We start from the raw sequence: 19,084 nt of genomic DNA, 5'->3' as shown, positions 1-19,084 counted from the left end.
TTTATCTCCAATTTTATCCCAATTTTAAATTTATCTCAAGGAGGACTGGACCTAATTCTTCTCCCTTCCCCAAATGGCAGAACAGCAGAATGGTTAAGAGTAAGGACGCTGGAGTCAGAAAGCCCCTGTTCTAATCCTGGCTCAAAAGAAGCAACATTGAGTTCCAAAAGTCCTCAACATCTAAACCTTGTGGAATCATATAATAAAGGGTAAAGCCTTCTTGCCTCAGCTTCCCCAGGAGCTTCCTTGTGTTATTGTTCCTACAACTGCCCATATGATAAGGGATGACGTAATGTGATTCCTAACTGAGTTTCCACAAAGAAAATGGCCACAGGAGTAAAAATAAACAAACGGTGATTCTTAAAGATCCTTTGCGAAGCATAGATGTTGTTATTCTACACAAATGCAAGCAAATACCCAATCTTCAAAGTTAAAACTATAAAAATGTTCACCTCTTTAGTCTAATAGAGGAAGCAAGCAACTAACTTTCAAATATTTATCCTGATTTTCATGAGAAAACCAGACATTTGAGAACAGTCAATGAAGGACTTTTAGTTTTGCAAAGCATTTTGGCTTGATTGATTTATTTAGCTTTAGGAAGCAAAGTTAAGCATCTTGCCATTAACTGTTTTAAGAGTCACTAATACCCAATAAAAGATTGTGAAAGCACATGATTTCTAGGAAAGTGCCATACCTGTGGGCAGGCCTTCCCTTTGTGTCTTTTCTCTATCCAGGAGAGCTATTGTCCTGGAAACTGGTCCCAGGGATCTAGCAGAGAGATCGAAGCACCGGGAACTCTGTAGTGTCAAAAAAGAGTGTGGGAGATGAGGACATGGGGGCTGATACTTGAAATTTTTCCACCTCCGTTTGTTTTCTTAGCTGCTCAGAGGTGCCAGGAGACCCGGGATGGGGAGAGGATGCCTGTTTGGTGCACCCCAATTGAAAAGTCTGATTAGTAACGGCCAGGGCTGAGAGCAGCTTTCCACAGGAAGTTCGCTTTGCTTCGGCACTAGAAATCAGTGTGACGTCTAGCATAGCCAAGTGTCCCTGCAGGACCCCACTGGGAAATCACTAGAGTTTTACGAGGTTAGCTGCAGTTTTTGTGTAAACAACATAACGTTTTATGATGGGAAACCTAGCCCTTTGCTTTTTATGTAAAAGCATCGATTAAGGCTTTTTTAATGTTTGAGATGTAAAGAAGTGTGAAAAATGAATGCTGTTTCAGAAATGGGCCAGGGGAAGAAGATAACGCAGTAGCTGCTCGTTTAATGAACTATCTCATAAAATTATGTAGGGGATTTGTGATAAGTGTGGCAATAAAAATGGTTTTGTTGCCTCTAATTTTCCCAGCTGTGGGTTAAATGTTTTCTAACGGATAACACCACTACTCTCTATGTTCCTTTTTTATTTCATCACTGATTTAAAATATTTCCCAGAGGAACAGCAATAAATTCACATATTAGATTCTTTAATGAAAATATTTTAAATAGCAAGATTTATTTATTTTTGTGATTTGGGGGGAGGGGAGGGAGGGTGTTGCCAAAATTACCTCTTGTAGATAATAACCAAATTTAAGTAATAGCTAAATTCAAATGGTGGATACGTGTCCTTACACGTTTGTCAAAACTCACAGAATAAACTCCAAGAGTGAACCCTAATATAAACTATGGACTTTTGGTGACAATAACATGTCAATGTATATACTCAGCGATGGCAACAAAATACCAATTTGGTGAGAAATGTTGATAGTTGAGGAGGAGGCAGGTTGAGGAGACAGGGGGTATATTGGAACTCTGTACTTTTGCTCAAGTTTGCTATGAAACTAAAACTGCTCTTAAAAAGTAATAAAGTCTATTTTTAAAAACTTTCTGGGGTGTGTGTGTGTCTTAGGACAAGGGGTTAATTTCCTCTTCTGGCTATCTGTCCTCTAAGCCTAAACCTTTTTCTGTTTCACCCTTCACGACACACTGGAAACCTTTCTAAAATCCATCGGCCCTGGTTGGTGCTAGGTGTGGCGGCTTCCACACTTGCCGGGGTACAAGACACCCATCTCCCCAGACTCCCACAGACAAGACCAGAAGCAAGGAAGGAGGTTAGCCTGACTGTGGACCGCCCCCAAAGCATCCCCTGGAAGTTGTTCTCCAGACTAAATCTTAGGCATGAGAGGACTATGCCGCTCTTTCTCTTATTTTTGTCAAAGTGAAGGGTGGAGGCAAAAAGGAGAAACCTCCACACTGACCTTTTCTGAGAGCTGATCCTCAGGTAGTCAGCCCTGCCCAGGGCTTAGCGCCATGTGATAACAGGTGACCATTATCAAATTAATCCACTTATGTCCTCAGGTCTTCATAAGAGAACACAACATTTGGAAAGCCAGAGCAATTACTGAGATTTGCAGAACCCTCCTTGTCCAAGGCCCCTGAGCGTGTTGGGGCAGAACGCGATTGTCTGGGATACTTTGGGCAGCCCCGATCAGCAGAGAAAATGACGTGCCAAAGGGGAGGTACCCAGCAGGGAGGACATCACACAGAGAAAATGCCTATTTCTTCCAAAATGGGCAGAGAGCATAGGGAGGATCCAGCAATCAGACAGGTCAGGGTGGACCCTGCAGTAGCCACCCAAGCCCCCCATCCCCACACACACACCCTGGCACACACCCTTTTCCCCCAAGGAATGCTCAGGGTTCAGCCCATGGCTAACAGAAGCTTCCTGATTTGTGCCTTTCCACCACCAGCTCAAGATGTCAGAGCAGTGAGGTGATGCTGCAACACTCAGTACAGAAATTCACAAACTCATTCACTTCTTCAGGGCGCCCGTGCTGAGTTAGGCTGGGGGAACAAATGCACACAGAGCATAGACCCCGAGCTCCATCAGCTTCTGTCTTTGTACATCTTCCCCCTTGAGAGAAGCAGAAAGAAAGCAGACCAATCTCCCTGCTATTCAGTGTCTGAAAAGTCAGCCCAGCCCTTCGCCAGGGCCAGACCCCCGGCTCTGCCAGAACTCACAGCTGCTGCCCATCTGCCCTGCTGCCCTGCGTCCGACCCGGGGCTGACCTGCCGAGACCACACTTACTAAAAGAGGGAGGTCATTTACTCCCGTTCTTACGGACGTTGGCCTGTTATGGGCCGAAACTGCTGAATTACATGTGGTGTTTTACGAGACGATCAAGTGTCAAGGAGCAATGGGATGAAGGCTGCCACACAGATTCGGACGCAGGCCCAAAGGAGGGGCCTTGGCAGCCTTCCTGGTGAGGCTACTCCGGCTGCTGCCCAGGGCACCCTCACTCAAGGCCAAATGTTAGTCCCTGTGTTTTCACTGTGGTCTCCCCAGAATTTTACCCCCCAGGAGAACAATTTCTCTATTTATCACTTTTTATTTCATTATAGGAAAAATCGCTCCCTTAAAAAAATTACAAACTGAAAAACTTAAATTTCATTTTTAAATAAAAGGGGAGACTTTTTTCAAATAAAAGGGGGGGATGCGTAGTGAGAGAGAGATTCTCTCTTACATCTTGAGCTAAGAGTAAGACCTGGGACTTCCAAAAAGGTATGACTCTTAGAAACTGATTAATTTTTAGATCTTAAAAAGCCATACGGTCTCTTTAAAGAGCAATGAAAGCCTGATTCAAGTTGTTAAATTTTATGTTGTGTGTAATGTTGTAATTGATGTCAAACCTTTCACATTTTCTTACTACTGACATTGGACAGTCTACTCCACTCAAGGGTTCAGTTACCGGAGTCGAGATTAAGTAACCTAACCAGGAAATAAGGGCAGAATGGAATTTTATTACGTGGAATGGAGAAGTTCAAATGCAAAATAATTAAGCCTGAGCCAAATATAGCCATTCTCTCGCCCATCCGTTTATTTTGGTGGATAATTGGCTGTATTAGGTATTTCACTGAGCTGCATATAAAACTTTATTGCCCTTGTAAAGTGCATGCTGTGAATTCTGATGCTTCTGTGTGTTTGGGGGAACATAATTGTTCCCTTTGCAGAACAGCACTGCTTACCTAGATCCTGAAACCAAAATAGGCTTCCAGGACGCCTGCAGCTGAAACGCCCCGGCGCCGGGATGTGTTTAAGGAGCTCAGATCGCAGCTGAGGAGAGAGCGCCACGTAGCAGTTAGGAAAAGAGCTCCCTGATCTCAGAGCATGTGAAATGCAAAGAGTGAGACACCTGCCCATTTGATATGGGCTCTGCCAAGTCACTGCTGGGCTCATGGTGTTTGTGCTCCAGTGCTTAGGCATTAAGAAGTCAGCCCTGAATGTGGTTCACCAGATCTCCGTGCGCGTGACAAATGGGTCTTTTCCGAGGTGGTCTCGCCACTCCCCCTCCATCCTTCTCAGAAATGCAGTTTGTATAATGCCGGGGGCCCCCTTTTACTGTGCATCCAATGCCATAAGAACAATATGGAATTGACCTAATTAGAATCGTTTTCTGGGAAAAACAGTATGTGGCTACATACGGTTTCAGTTAGGTTCCAAAAGCTTTCCTATTCTTTTCATTCCAACAATATGCCTGAACCCCCATCTCAGATTGTTTTTACAAGCAGATTTCACAATGTATTCCCCCAGGTAACCCACTATGGCCTTGCTCCTCTGCCTGTACCCTTCCTTGCCCTTCCAGCTCTTTCTCAGCCTAGTTTCTAAGACCTCTAATGCCCTGAGCGTTAGAATCCTCAGGCCTCAGAGCTCATGGCCACGGTGGAGCTAAGTCACCTGCAGAAAAGCATACCTTCATTTTGCAACTTACAATGCTATGCAGCATTTCATATCCTGGTTCTGTGGACCCCAGGAGTCTCTGAACTTCCATAAGTGATATATTTGTATATTTGTGTACTTTTCTAGGCAGAGGGGCTGGAACTTTCACCAGATTCTCAAAGGGCTCTGTGGCCCTTGAAAAAGAAGTTAGAAACCACTGGCTGAGCAGGAGAAGCAGATTATTCAATAGTAATAACAGCATATATGAAGAGCTTTATAAGAGAAGTGTGTCCCTAGCACAGTTCCAAGCTCCCGCATCAACACCGGTTGAATTTGTACCAAGTGCAGGGGAAGCTGGGAGAAAAGAAGAATGATTACTGATGCCAGGGGCAGGGTGGGGAGGGGAGTATTAATGTTTTCAAAGGAGGTCACCCTTGGATGAGTTTTTGAGAGATGAGTGAGAGTGCACCAGGAGGGGAAGGTGATCTGGGCAGAACCAATCCTGCCCTGGAGACAGTGTGACAAGTTCCAGGAAGGGTGAAAGTTCGAGGTGTAGGGCATGAGATGAGGGCTCCTGGGAAGGTGGGTCCCAGATCACGGAAGGATCCAGCCTTCCCTGAGCAGCTGTACGAGGCTCATGGGCAACCGGAACTAAGGAAGTTGTTCAGCAGGGATCTGACTTACTCCCATAGAGGGATAACTTGTAGCCGTCAGAGTTCTGAGTCCAGTTAAACAATCCTGGCCCCCAACCTATAGGCTGAGAAGCATCAGGAAGGTTCCCTGCCTTCCAGATAACCTGGGACATCCCAGTTTTCCCACTAAAAATCCTCCATCCCAAGGCGGTCCTGGGCAAGCCAGGAGGTAGATCATTCTGCCTCCAGCAACATCCTAAGAAGCAGGCAGACATGGGCATTCCAAGGGCTGGAAACACACATCTCATCCTGGGAGGAGAGAGTTGGAGGGGAGACTTGTCTGGGGGCCCTGGCTTGGGATTTGGACCTTTGAGGGAGAGATGTGTGAAAAGGATGTCTCACGAGAACATGTTACCAAGCCTGAAGAGCTCCCGAGGACTGCGGGCAAGGGCAGCTGGCGTGTTCCTTCCAGCACAGTGCAGTTGGCAGTGGGGAGCGTGGTCCGAGGCTGCTGCTATGATGGCCCAGACGGGGACAGGGAGTGGGGACAGGGCAGCAGTGGAGCGGGTGGTGCAGGCCCAGGCCCCGTGCGGCTGAAAGACCACGGAGCCTCCAGGTCTGGAACTGGCCGAGTCCACCCCTAACACTTGCCAGGCCCCAGGCTAGCGTACAAATGGAGGCCCACTTACCACAGTGTACACACTTAATGGTACTGAATCACGCCAACAAACTGCTGAAAAACTAAATTCTCTCCTTCTGCCTTGACAAGGATCCCCTCAAAACAACCTGGAAGGCCAGTTGGAATTCCAACTCCTCGGAGCTCTGCCCCAGAACATGGCAGTGTGAGGACCGCTAGCCCTTGGCCCATTCACCTTGCCTGCTGCCTCCGGTCAGTCCCCATGGTCACTGGCCCACGTGTTCAAGCTCCATGTGCTCCCCGCAAGCAGCCACCGCTCAGCCCTCCCTGGAGTATAGGGGTTCACATCTTGGCAGCCAGGCCTGCCCTCCCAAAGAGAGGCCTGCCAGGACCTGGAGACAGGCTCAGGGCCATGGGGCGGGGAGTTCTGATGTCTCAGGAAGCAGGACACGTGTTTGGGACAGACACGTGCCATCGATCTAGCTGACTCACGGACTGGGAGGCGCAGACTCAAAGGCCAAGTAGAGTCATCTAAAATGCATTTCCCAGGACACGGTGGTACCAACTGGAGCTGCCCTGGTTTGGGTCACCCTGAGCTCCTTCCAAGGCCCCAGAGGAGGGATTGGCAGCCCTGGCTTTCAGCCTTGGCTCTGTTCTTCACCAGCTGTGCAGCCTTGGGTAAAGCATTTGTCCTCTCTGAGCCTATTTCCTTAGCTGTGACAGTATTTATCCACCTACCTCACAGAGATGGCATGAGGCCACAGGAGGGAACAGTGCGGCAGGGTCATCCAGGGCCCTACAAATAGGATGCTCTCTGCCTGGTTGGATAGATGGAGCAGGGGGAATACAACGCTCCCTTTCTCACTTGCACTGCTCACAGTGGGACAGGGAGGGGAAATCAGGCTGTACTGAGTTACAACCTGAGCTTGTGGCTGCAAAGGTCCCAAGAAAATGCCACACCCTTGAGAGTCTTCCCTGCTCACTTGCCAGGCACCTGTCATCCTTCCAGTCTAATCCCTGGTGGAGTTTTCTCCACCACAGTGAAAGCCTCAGGGCGATGAGCACAGGGGTCCCAGACCCCGCACTTTGGATTTTCCCTTAGGAACTGACGAGGCACGCACCCCAGGCAGAGCGGGGCCCAGCTCTAATCTGCTCACCTGCAAACCTCTCTAAAGCAGCAGGACCAGCTCTTCTCCTTTATACCTTGAATTTCACCCTGAGTGTATCACCTGCTACAGGAGATAACCCTTCCAGTTACCCTGTTTGGAGGAGACAGTGGTCCTAGTGGGAGAAGTAAACCCTGGGGTGCAGGTCTCCTGGGGACCATCAGCCCCAGCAGGAGTGCAAGTACTTAGAGTGGGTCAACGCATCCCACGCTGCCTGTGTTCTCTCTGAGGCACTCCATGGAGACAGAGCCCAATCCCTGGAGCTGGGCACCTGGATAGGGTGGAAGGGGTGAGGGGTTCCAGGAGGCTGGTGGGCAAGGCACAAAGCCAAACAATGGATTCTGAGTCCAGGAAATTTCATGAGTAACCTGGGGACAGCGAAGCACAGTAAGGACCTGACGTCTGGCCAGAAAATCCAACCCAGAGCTGAGAGTGGAAGACAGTGTCCCCACTCTTCTCCATGGACTCTTCAGAGGTCACAGAAGGCCATGGAATTAACTGACACAGAACTACGCTTTCTGTCCTTTTCTAAGGGTTGAAATGTCAGTGAATTCTTTAACCTCCAGGGATCCCCCTGGGAAGGCCACCTTCTGAGCGCAGGTGCAGGCCCTTTTATACAGAACCTCCTGGCAGCAGGAAGTCTCAGCTCCTTAGAACAGGGCATCTCAGTCTCAGCACTACATTTGGGGCCAATAATCCTTTGTTGTAGGGCTGTCATTGTAGGATGTCTCACAGCATCTCTGGTCGCTACCCACTACCTGCTCACAACTCCCCCTCCCCAAGCTGTGATAATCAAAAATGTCTCCAGACACGGCCAGATATCCCCTGGGGGACAAAATAGTCCCTGGATGAGAGCCACCTCCTTAGACAAGAGCAGGGAAAAGTGAAAAGTGGGGGATGACACTCAAAAGGAGGGTTTGTGCCCTCAGCACCTCCTCTGACCTCAGCAAAGTTGCTCAGGGCCTCACAGCCAGCAGATGCTCATGGCAGCAAACTCTAAGGCCAAGGGGCCGGGGTGGGGGCGGGGGGGAAGGGCCATGAAGACTTATCCACTGACAACAAAGCAACTAACACTCACCAAAGGCTCTCGTGCTCCCAGCTAAGAGCTGGGCTCTTTGCACACATCACCTCTGGACCCTCATAAGCACTCTCTGAAGTAGGGATGAAGGATATCCCCATCCTGGAGGAGGGAAACCCGAGACTTAAGACAGACTGACAACTTACTTAGATCAAAGAGCTGGCACCGTAGCCAAGTTTGGCACTCAAGCCAACTCAGTCCAGAGCCTGCATTCTTAATCATAATAGTAAAAATGATAATAACACCCCCCCAGCTGTGAACTTAGGGAAGATGCTGATCAGAATGGAAAGTGACTTCATGTAGGTGATTTCATCTGATCCTCACCACCCCTCTGCAAGGCTCTCCAGGGATCCCTGGGGAGACAAAACCCAGTCTTCCTTGACCTTCGCCAGCCCAGTAGGGAAAACAGTCCGAATGCAGGTTCTACTCAGTCAACCCCATCAAGAGACACAGCTTCATCCAAGACCCCAGCCTTTGGACTGTGTGGGCAGAGAGAGCAGCTTACTCAGAAAGTCTTTGCTCAGGTGTTTGAACGTGAGATCCCAGACTAGGAGGAGCCCTTAGTCCCTTCTGAGTTCACCATCCCCTTGGTGCCTGGAGATTCCAAGCAAGGAAAACAAATACTGAGCGTGGGGGGAGGGTTGGTTTTTTTTAATCCTGTCTTTGAAAAACAAAATGTCAGCAGCTCAGCCCTGGATCCCAGGAAGGCTTCAGTCACGTTCCAGGACTCGTCCATCAGGGCTCAGGGACGGAATTTGGGGAGGAATCTGTTTTTCCCTTTCCCGTTGCTTAAAGGATCTGAAGAGTTATTAAAAACAAACCATGATGAAGTTTCTAAAGCACACTGACAGCGTCCCTTTAAAAACACACCCAAGCCCATGATGAATGCTCGAAGGACAAGATACTGTACTGATTAGTTATTAAGAACACATTTCGTGCGGTTTGACAGCTATGCCAGAGCAATCTGCTTCAGAGTGATTAAACCTCAATAAATGTGGTTCTAATAATGAGCTGGTATTGAATTATCAGACAATGGCAGCCTTAGTAAATCTTCATTAGTTTTGTCTTTTGAGAACTTCATTTAAATTCTGAGTAATACAAATGCCGTTCGGAGCTGAGTGAGGGAGGCAGGGCTGCCCCGCCGGGGGTGCCACCCTAGGCTTGCGACCCCCCCCCAGCTCCACCAACACTCAGAGTTTGCCAGCCTAAAGGAGGGTTGGGGAGGAACCAAGGATGGAATGGGGTGGGGGTGGGGCAGCTTTTGTGGATAGTCTGCATTCCAACAAAGAGAGTCAGCCCTTTTTCAAACACCTCTGAGGTAGGAAAGCCTCATTAGGCCAAACAGCAAGACTTTAGGGTGAAAACAATCTTTTCTAAAATGTGGAGCTCTGGGAACAACAAGGGGAAAAAAGGGAGAGAGGGAGGAAAGGGAAGGAAGGAGAAGGGGGGAGGGGGCTCCTGTGAGCCTGAAGCCAGGAAGGGGAGCTGGAAGAACGGGCAGATGGATGACTGGGTGATGGGGCCAGCCACCGGTCCGACTGAAGGCCTTTCAGGGTAAATAAACTGGCCAGGGTGCACAGCCTTGCTTCAAAAGACCTACAATTACTCGTTTTATTGCTCAGAGTTACAAGATGATGGTATCTCAAAAGAAGGTGACAGCAAGTTAACAGATCCGTCCCTGAGGGTGCCTGGCCCAGACGCAGAGACTCCCTTCTCCAAACAGAGATGCAGGCACAATTAGACGCTTTCAAAATGAGACGTTTCTCTGCTTTGGGACCCACTGGAAGGCCAGTCAAGGCACTCCTCCGCCTCCACACACATTTTGGTACTAATTAACTCCTAATTTGGGAAGGGGGAGAAAGGGGTGTCTCTTTCAAGAATTTCTCCCTCCGGAGATGGCATCTCTGAGCAGCAGCATTTGGCGGTAAAAACACAACAAATGTCAGAGCGGAGTGGCTGCAGGGCTGGGGATTTACGACTCGGTTCTGGAATGCTGTCAGAGCCGTGGCCAGAGACTCTGATTCCACGTTGGGACGGATTTGGGTAATTACGCAAAGCCAGCGAGCCCTGTCCTGGAAGGCAAGAAGCCTGGGTCCCATTTCTGCTGTTAACTTGTTGTGTGACCTTGGGCAAGTTCCTTCCCCTCCCTGGGCCTCAAGTCTACCACGAGTCAGTATCTGTGAATTTGAAAATGCTGAGCTGACTCTGAGAAAAAAAAGACACTTCTTTTACAGATGTGTAATTCAGTTTTTTTCTACTCTTTGCCTTTTTCTCTGTCATAAAGAGTAACACTTGTCCCTCCTTCAACAGTTCCTGTCCCCTGGGAGTTACGACACAAATACTATACCATATGATATCACTCATATGTGGAATCTAAAAAAAAAGAGAAAAGGACACTATGAACTCATCTACAAAACAGAAATAGATTCAAAGACACAGTAAATAATCTTATGGTTACTGGGGAAAAGGGGTGGGAAGGGATAAATTTGAGAGTTTGAGATTTGCAAATGTTAGCCATTATGTATAAAAATAGATTTTTTTTAAGTTTCTTCTCTATAACACAGGGAACTATAGTCAATATCTTGTAATAACCTTTAATGAAAACGAAAATATATATATGTATATGTATGCCTAGAACATTGTGCTGTACACCAGAGACAGACACATTGTAATTGACTGTACTTCAATTTCAAAAACAAAACTAAGATAAATAAATACTATACAAATGCAAATGCCCTTCCCTTCTACAATTGTATTTTTTTTATTATTATTATTGAGTATCTCTGTTCCCTACAGCAGCAAGAAGATGTCTGTCTTGGTTAATACTCTCTCCCCCAGCCCTGGTTCAGTTCCAGTTATATGGTGCTTAAAGAAGAGTGTTGGATGAATTGCCATGTTCCAGGATCCAGGCTGTTGGTGCTAAGCTCTTAGAAGCTATGGTGAGAACAGAAAAGTCAAGGAAAGCATTCTGGGAGGGGGCCTGGGGATGGACTTTAAAAACCAGCATTTGGAGAGGCAGAGGAGGGTCTTGCCTTCCTCTCTCCCTTCCCCCATGCCTCTCCCATGAGGGTGCCAGTGTGATTGCCTGGCCCACTGGGCAGTCAGCTGGAAGATGCCACCCATGGGAGCGTGTAGAGAGAGGAGGTCTGTCCAAGCCAGCCTGAAAAAAGTTTAGTCCTTTGAGTGAAATGGTGCTCACTGATGGATCTGCTTGGAGCCCAGGTTTCCGATTTCCACTAAAATCTCTGATGCACATCCCCCTTTCTCTCTCCTGGCCACACCAGCTCACTCTTCACTAAGCAGCATTTTCCCCCCAAACCTCTAAATAAAACTTGCAGTCTTGCCAAATGTTTTCACCATCAGGCAGTATTTAGCAACACGAGTGCTACAAATGGATCACAAACAGATCAAATATCATACGTTTGTTTTCAAATCCTGGAAATATTTTCCAAATCATGTCTTTTTTTTTTTTTTCCTTTTCAGACACATCATCAACCTCCTGACAATTTTGGCCCAGCCCGCCAGCAGGCAGTCTTAACTGCCCGGCTCTGGCAGAAGGCTGGGAGTCCACGTGTGATGTAGAGGGTTTGTGAAAGGGTGAGGTTTGCTTGTGCTCTGTGATCTGTGAGATACGAAGGACTGTGCAATGTGTGTGTGTATGAGTGTGCGTGTGGTGACCATGGGGCATACTGGGTGAGATCTATTAGTGTGGTGTGCTGGGTGACCTGAGGCTTGGTGTGGTGTGGGCACTGGGGAGGGCAGGGAGGTTGCTGGGAAAGTAAGTATCAAAATGGTACCTTAGTCACCAGAAAACAGCTCTGGGGTTGGCCAGACGTGGACTCTGAGACCATCTCCAGGAACAGGACAACTGCTCAGGTCCAGCCTCAAATCTACAGACCTGGACCCTGTGGTTGCAGAAGCTCAGTGGCTCACCTGATGCCTGTGCCCAAGGCGACTGAAGCAAAGCCAAAGAGGCAAAATTGTTTCATGGCTGGTAAGCAGCTCCTGGTCTAGATCACGGGCCTGAGGAAGACGCTGGAGCCCTTGGCCCGAGAAGCAAGTCTGCGGCTGCGTCGTGTGTAACTTCAGTCCCTGGGGCCACATTATCGCTAATAATGACCTCAGCCCGAGGGAGACACAGTCGACTTTCCCAAGCGACAGACAGCCTTTCTGCGAGGCCAGCGAAGAAGGCGCCGTGGCAATCTGCCCGGGATCCGCTCAGAGGCCAGGGCTCCGGCCCCAGGGGCTGTCCCAGAGGAGGGGCGGGGCTCCCCCATCTCTTCCCTCTCAGACATAGGACTCCCATCATCTTTAAGATTCAAACCTCGTGGCCCGGCCCCCAAGGCCCTAGGGTACCTCGTCCCACTCTCCTGTGGGACTCACTGTGTCCTCTCTGTGTCCCCCGACTCCAGCCAACCTAAGCTGAGAGAGCAGCCCTCTATGTTCACGGCTGAGGGCGCCGTTCAGGGAGTCCCTGCCTGGGAGATGGGTGAGGGAGATGCCCCTGGAGACTGAGCCCAGAGGATGAGGGGCAGGACGCAGAGTCACAAAGAACTTCCGGGTGACCCTCAATTTTGAATTCCTGATCTAATGTTTTCAGATGTTCAAGAAGGCTGTTCATGACTGCTTCTGAAGAAGAAGGAATGCCTTCCTCTTGTCATTTCAAACTCCACCATGACAAATTGCTGCTTCAAATGGTTTACCACCTAAGACAACCTCAGAGTAGGAGTCATGGAGAGGAGAAGACCTCTGAAAAATTACTGCTAAAAGCAAACAACCCAAGAAACTGACCCTCTGGCAAGGGGCTGCGGGGGCCAGAGCAAGGAGCCAGCCCTGTGCCAGGTAAACTGCAGGCCACCGATCTGCACGGACCAACATGGAAATACCTGGAAAGGCCAGTAATGACACAACTGAGTCCTGCTCACATCTCCTACCAGCACCCTCCTCCCTCCCTCCTCAAATCCATTGTTCTTTGCACTTGTATCTGCTCCAGTGGCCTGAAGTCCCATCCAAGAAACAGAATCAGAAAAAAAATCCACTGTTGTCCTCCCTCTTCTCATCTCTTTTCTTCTTTCTCTAAAAGTGGACGCCCACCCCTTTTCCTGAATGCAAAGACTTAGTCCACTTCTTAGCAGGCAATTAGAGTTAATCCATCTTTTAAATACATGTGGGAATACTCAGCCTTGGAATTTACCCAAAAATCAGCTGAGACAGGAACAGAGAGTCAAAATACTCCCAGCGAGAGAGATGAGCCCTCCAGATTGTCTTCAGAGACTTTCGCAACTGCCTCTGACCCAGTCTCCACACCTCTAGCATGCCATCGTCCCCCATGCTAAAGCCCAAGTGATCTTTCTGAAACACAGCATTGTTCCCTGTTCAAAACCTTCCGATGGCAGCCCAAGTCCCAGCTCTTTAACATGGCCCCCTGAGCACTCTCTCAGACCTGCCACTCCCACTCTCTCTATCCACCCAAAATCTGTACCCTGAGTCATTCCTTATGCTTTCTCAATTACATCATGCTTTTTCTTATTTCTGAACAATTTGCACATGGGGTTCCTTCTGTATAGAAAGCCCTTCCCTCTTTTAGCTGTCTAGTTAACTACCATATCCCCTCCTTCCACAGTCTGCTCAACCATCAGTCTGCTCCTCTGGGGACATTCTCTGCCCCAAAACATCACTTCCCCTGGAATTCTCTCAACTAGAAGCCACTATTCTCTCACAGGCCTATAGGATCTGGAAGAGAGATAGGTGTCCTCTCTGCCCCTCATTGCTTCTTCCAAGTCATTTCTCCTTCCTTCTTCAAAGCCCTTGGTTCTTTGAAGTGCAAGTCATGAGACTTCACCACCCACCACTCCGCCTTGTGTTGACTTCCCTGTCATTCCCCGCTTCACTGATGACTTCAGCACTTGGCTCACTGTCCTCCTCATCACCACCACTCCTATCATTCTTGGCAGCTTTACATCCATATAAATGACCTATTCCCCAGCACTCGGGTCTCTCTTTTCCTTGGTCCCAGGAGATTCAACGAGCTTTCCCTCCATCCCACCTCAGCCACCACCTCCCATGGTTGTACTTTATAGCTTTGCAAAGTTATTTCAACCAATAACTGCATCACCTGGGAAATATCAAGCAGCTCACTCTTTGGCCACCTCTTCCCTTAATCTAGAGCAGTCACTCCAGCAACTCTGATCCCACTGAGACGTTCAATCCATCGTGCCTTCCTCTTTATCACCACCATCACCCTCTCCCCCAAACGCACACACCGTCTCACCCTCCTCCGTATCCAGCTCAGCTTCTCTGAGCAGCATTGTATCCACTCTCTTGCACGTTTGTCAATTGTGTCCCTTTTTTTTTCTCTATATCACACCAGCCTGGAAATACCTGAACCTCAGTTAACCAAGTTCTCTGCTGACTCTGAGTCTGTAACCAACCAACCACCTCCGCAGGAAAACATCACATCATAGTTGTGCTGATTGGATGTGCTGTAAATTTGTAAGCACAAATCACACTGCCAATAATCTTATTTTCTTGTCTATTCATTTTACTTTCCAAGTCCCCAAGACAACTATCTCATGTCTTCTCTTATCCCCTCAAGCATCTAAAATCCCCTCACTCTCAGCAAGTGGCCCTCTTCAGTCTCTTGCCACAGGGATATGGAGAAAGCATGTTATTTCCTCTCCAAGCCTAGCAAACCATTCTCTTTGCATTGAATCCTTCTCTCTCAGCTTCTCAGGACCTTACCCCTGCAATTACCTCCATATCTCCCATTGTCCCTTCAACTCACCCCGCTGGGCTTCCCTCACTACCACCCAACAAAAATGGCTCTGATCAAGGTTACCAAGGACTTGCGTTTGACGAGGATCACCGACGTTTTCTGTCTTCAGCATGCTGAACCTCTCAGTAGCAGGTAACTGCTCCGTCTCCTTTGCTATAGACTCGTGCTGTGCCCCACCTAGAGCTCTGTCTGCAGCCACCATCTCTTCCCAACTGCTGGGTGATAGCAAACACTCTCATGGTCCTAAACAGCATCATTGTTTTGATGATCCCAAAGCTCCACATGATTATAGGCATTTCAGATCTAAATCTAACATGGCCCCAAAAGAGCTACTAATCTTTTCCCTCTCTCTGTCTCTATCTCTCTTTCTTTTTTACACACACACACACGCACACACACTCACTTACCAAGTCTGCTATTCCTTAAGTCCTCATCTTAGTCAATGACAGACTCTCTCATGCAATTGTTGAGACCAGTGACCTTACAGCCACCCCTGATTACTCTCTTTCCCTCATCTTCCATATTTAATTCATCAGCAAGTGCTGGCAATATTACCTCCAAATATATCTAAAATTTGACTACTTTTTCCCCTGCTTATCATCAAAATATTAGTCTAAACCACTGACATCTCTTATCTAGTTTACTGTAAATTCTTTCTAACTTGCTTCCGTTCCTCCTCTCTTGACCCCACACAATCCACTCTTCACACGGCTCCACGGATTAATTTTTCAAAGAAGTTTTAGGTTCACAGCAAAATTAGGCATAAAGTATAGGGAGTTTCCATATACCCCTGCCCTCATGTTCACATAGTGTCCTCCACTATCAACATCCCACACCACAGTTGTGCGTTTGTTACAACTGATGAAACTACACTGACATGTCATTATCACCCAAAGTCCATAGTTTACCTTATGGGTCACTCTTGGCTTTGAAAAATGTATAATGACATGTACCCACCATTACAGTATCATACAGAATAGTTTTACTTCCCTAAAAGTCCACTGTGCTCCACCTAGTCATCCTTTCCTCCCCCTCAACTCCTGATATTTTTGCCATCTCTATGGTTTTTACCTTGTCCAGAACACCACATAGTTAGAATCACGGATTGTGTAGCCTTTTCAGACTGGCTTCTTTCACTCAGCAATATGCATTTAAGTTTCCTCCATGTCTTTATCATGGCTTGATTGCTCATTTCTTTTTAGTACTGAATACTATCCCATTTTCTGGATGTACCACAGTTTATTTACCCACTCACCTCCTGAAGGACATCTTGGTTGCTGCCAAGTTTTGGCAATTATGAATAAAGCTGCTATAAACATCTTTGTGCAGGTTTTTGTGTGGACATAAGTTTTTAACTCATTTGAGTAGATACCAAGGGACATAACTGCTGAGTCATATAAGAGTACGTTTAGTTTTGTAAGAAATTGCCCAACTGTCTTCTATACCGTTTTGCATTCCCACCAGCAATGAATGAGGTTCCTGTTACTCCACATCCTTGCCAGCATTTGGTGTTGTCAGTATTTTGGATTTTGGGCATTCTAACAGGTGTAGCAAGATGTCGTTGTTATTTTGTAGAGTTGTCTTTTTAAATCTTAAATCTGATTTGTGGCTCCTCTTTGTAAAGCTTTCCAATGATTTCCCATTACAACAACTGTAAATTCCAAAGTCCTTGAGATGATCCACAAAGTCCCATGTAATTTGGCCTCTTTTCAGCCAGTCTGTTCTGACTGGTCAACACCTATGTCATCCTGGATGTGCCTAACATTTTGATTACCACCCACTTCTCCACCTCGCTGTGTGCCATCCTCCTCATGGCCACCAGTCTCCAGCCCACGTGGCCCTCTTTCATTCTTCGAACATGCCAGGCTCGTTTCTGTCTTAGGGCTTTGTACTTGCCATTTCTTTTTCTTGAGGTATTTTTCTGCCAGATCTGCACATAACTGCCTCATCAATCAGATCTTGGCTTAAATACTAATCTCTAAGAGAGGACTTTCCTAATTTCAGGCACTTCTGGGTTGGCTGGATAGAATGTGGATCCTAAAAGAAGTGAATGAAAACTTGTTTGCTGTGAGCTAGAAGGCCAACATATCAAAGGAAGGAGCAATTCCAGGAGTCAGTGGGAGCACCCCTTCCATGCTGCTGTCAGACAAAAGGACAAAACAGGAGAGAGAGCACAGAATGGGATGAGAGTTGGCAACATCAAGTGAATTAGCACAAGCTTTTGGAGGACTGTTGGAGGGTCCTACAGTCATGTTCCTAGGAACATACATAGCCTCAGACCTTAATTACACAACAGCATATAGATTGAGTGCCTGATGTGTACAAGTTGGTAAATTCCCAGAGCCTTGGGCTAGAGGCAGTATGCCTGGGTTAGGGAGAGGACAGCTCTGAGCCTGCTGCCTTGTGGCTATAACAACCACTCCCATCTGTATCTTTGGCTACATCTGGTTAGTTCAGATATCCAGGCAGAGAATAAAACCCAGCATCACACATCACCAGGAGCATCACAGATCAGCTGTGGGCTGGAGAGGATCCAAGCCTGTGTCATTTGATTTTTTCACGTATGCAATTCCTTTTTTGATGCTGTGAAACTCAAAGCTTACTATTTTCACATTTATGACCAAAGATAATTGGCAACTTTACATCGCCTCTGTAATGACTTTTTTCTCAAACCATGTCTGATTAAGACATTGTTTAGGTCATGGTGTCTCAAACTGCGGGTCGTGAACCATTCATTTGTCGTGAAATTGATTTGGATGGTTCACAACCAGCATATTTTTACTAAAATAGAATAGAGTGGATGAGAGTAGAAAATATCAAAGTATATCACACATAGTAAGGATAAATATTACTTCAGAAAACATATGTTTCAGTTATAATGTGTGAATGTGTGTGTGTGTGTGTGTGTGTGTGTGTGTATGTATCTATATACACACATATACATACATATATGTATAATGAGATACAATGTAAAATATAGGGTCATGGCTGAAAAAGCAGAAGCTGTTGCTCCAGGTTTCACTTGGCTGTATAAATCTGCTATGAATAATGTATAAATATATTCTAAAATAATTTCAAAATTCATGTAGAATTTATTCATGTCAGTGGAGAGCTGTCAAAGATAATAACCATCAAAAATAGTACACAACAGGTGTGGCAATCTGGAACGTCCTGTTTTAAGGCTGGGATCCTGACATTCCACTAGACCACAAGTCTAGAGACTAGGTTCTGATTTCTTCTCTTTTATCCTCCAGCATGACGGCTTCAGGAAATTCCTCCTCCTGCCTTTTCTGGGCCCCAGATTCCTTATCTCTAAACTGAGAGACTTGGGTTCTTTCACTTCTGAGAAGCCCTGCATGGGACTCAAGCCTTCGGAGTCTCCTAGAAGCTGCATGAAATGCTCAAGAACTTCAAAATCAAATAAGCCTGACTCAGATCCCAGCTCCCACTCACCACTGAGTCATACTGCCAGTTTCCTTAGTCAGAAATTGGGGTGGTGAGGCATCCTCTGCGGGCAGAGATGAGGACTAGAGTCGTTCATTCAAAGCCCCTAACACAGGAGGGGACTCCATAAAAATGGCTGTTGTTACCCTGCCCTACTCTGCCTCTGTGTCTGCACCCATGTCTGTGCACCTGCAACCACTGCCCAGCACCCCTCTCCTCAGTATCCCTCTAGTCTCACTCACGGGAAGGGGTCCTTTCTTTCCACGGCTGGCATTTCTCATGAATGCCCATCAGCAGCATTCCAGGTTTGCATGACTGAGGTCTCTTCCCATCTCAGAAGCATGCCTTCCCTCCACTCTTCTCACACCCTGTCTTCTATTTCACGGCTTCTCCAGGGTCCAGGTCTGAACTCTAGGTCAGCCCTAAGCCCATCAGAGAAAGTCGCTGTTCACCCCCTCAGCTAAATGCCACCTCCTAAGTGCCTTTCTTTATGTCCATCAGTGCTGCATCTGAAGGTAAGAGAAAGTGCTCCCCAGACCACCCCCTAAAACATATAAATGTTAGCAAGTGCACATGAAGTCAACTACATAAATTGTGAAATACGGCCCAAGACTTTTTATCTGTGACGGTATAAAAATCGTAACACGTCCCTCA

This window comes from Camelus dromedarius, chromosome 15 (genome assembly GCF_036321535.1).
Source record: "Camelus dromedarius isolate mCamDro1 chromosome 15, mCamDro1.pat, whole genome shotgun sequence".
NCBI lineage: Eukaryota > Metazoa > Chordata > Mammalia > Artiodactyla > Camelidae > Camelus > Camelus dromedarius.
The sequence above is the reverse complement of the archived record's forward strand: the minus strand, read 5'-3'. Positions refer to the sequence as shown.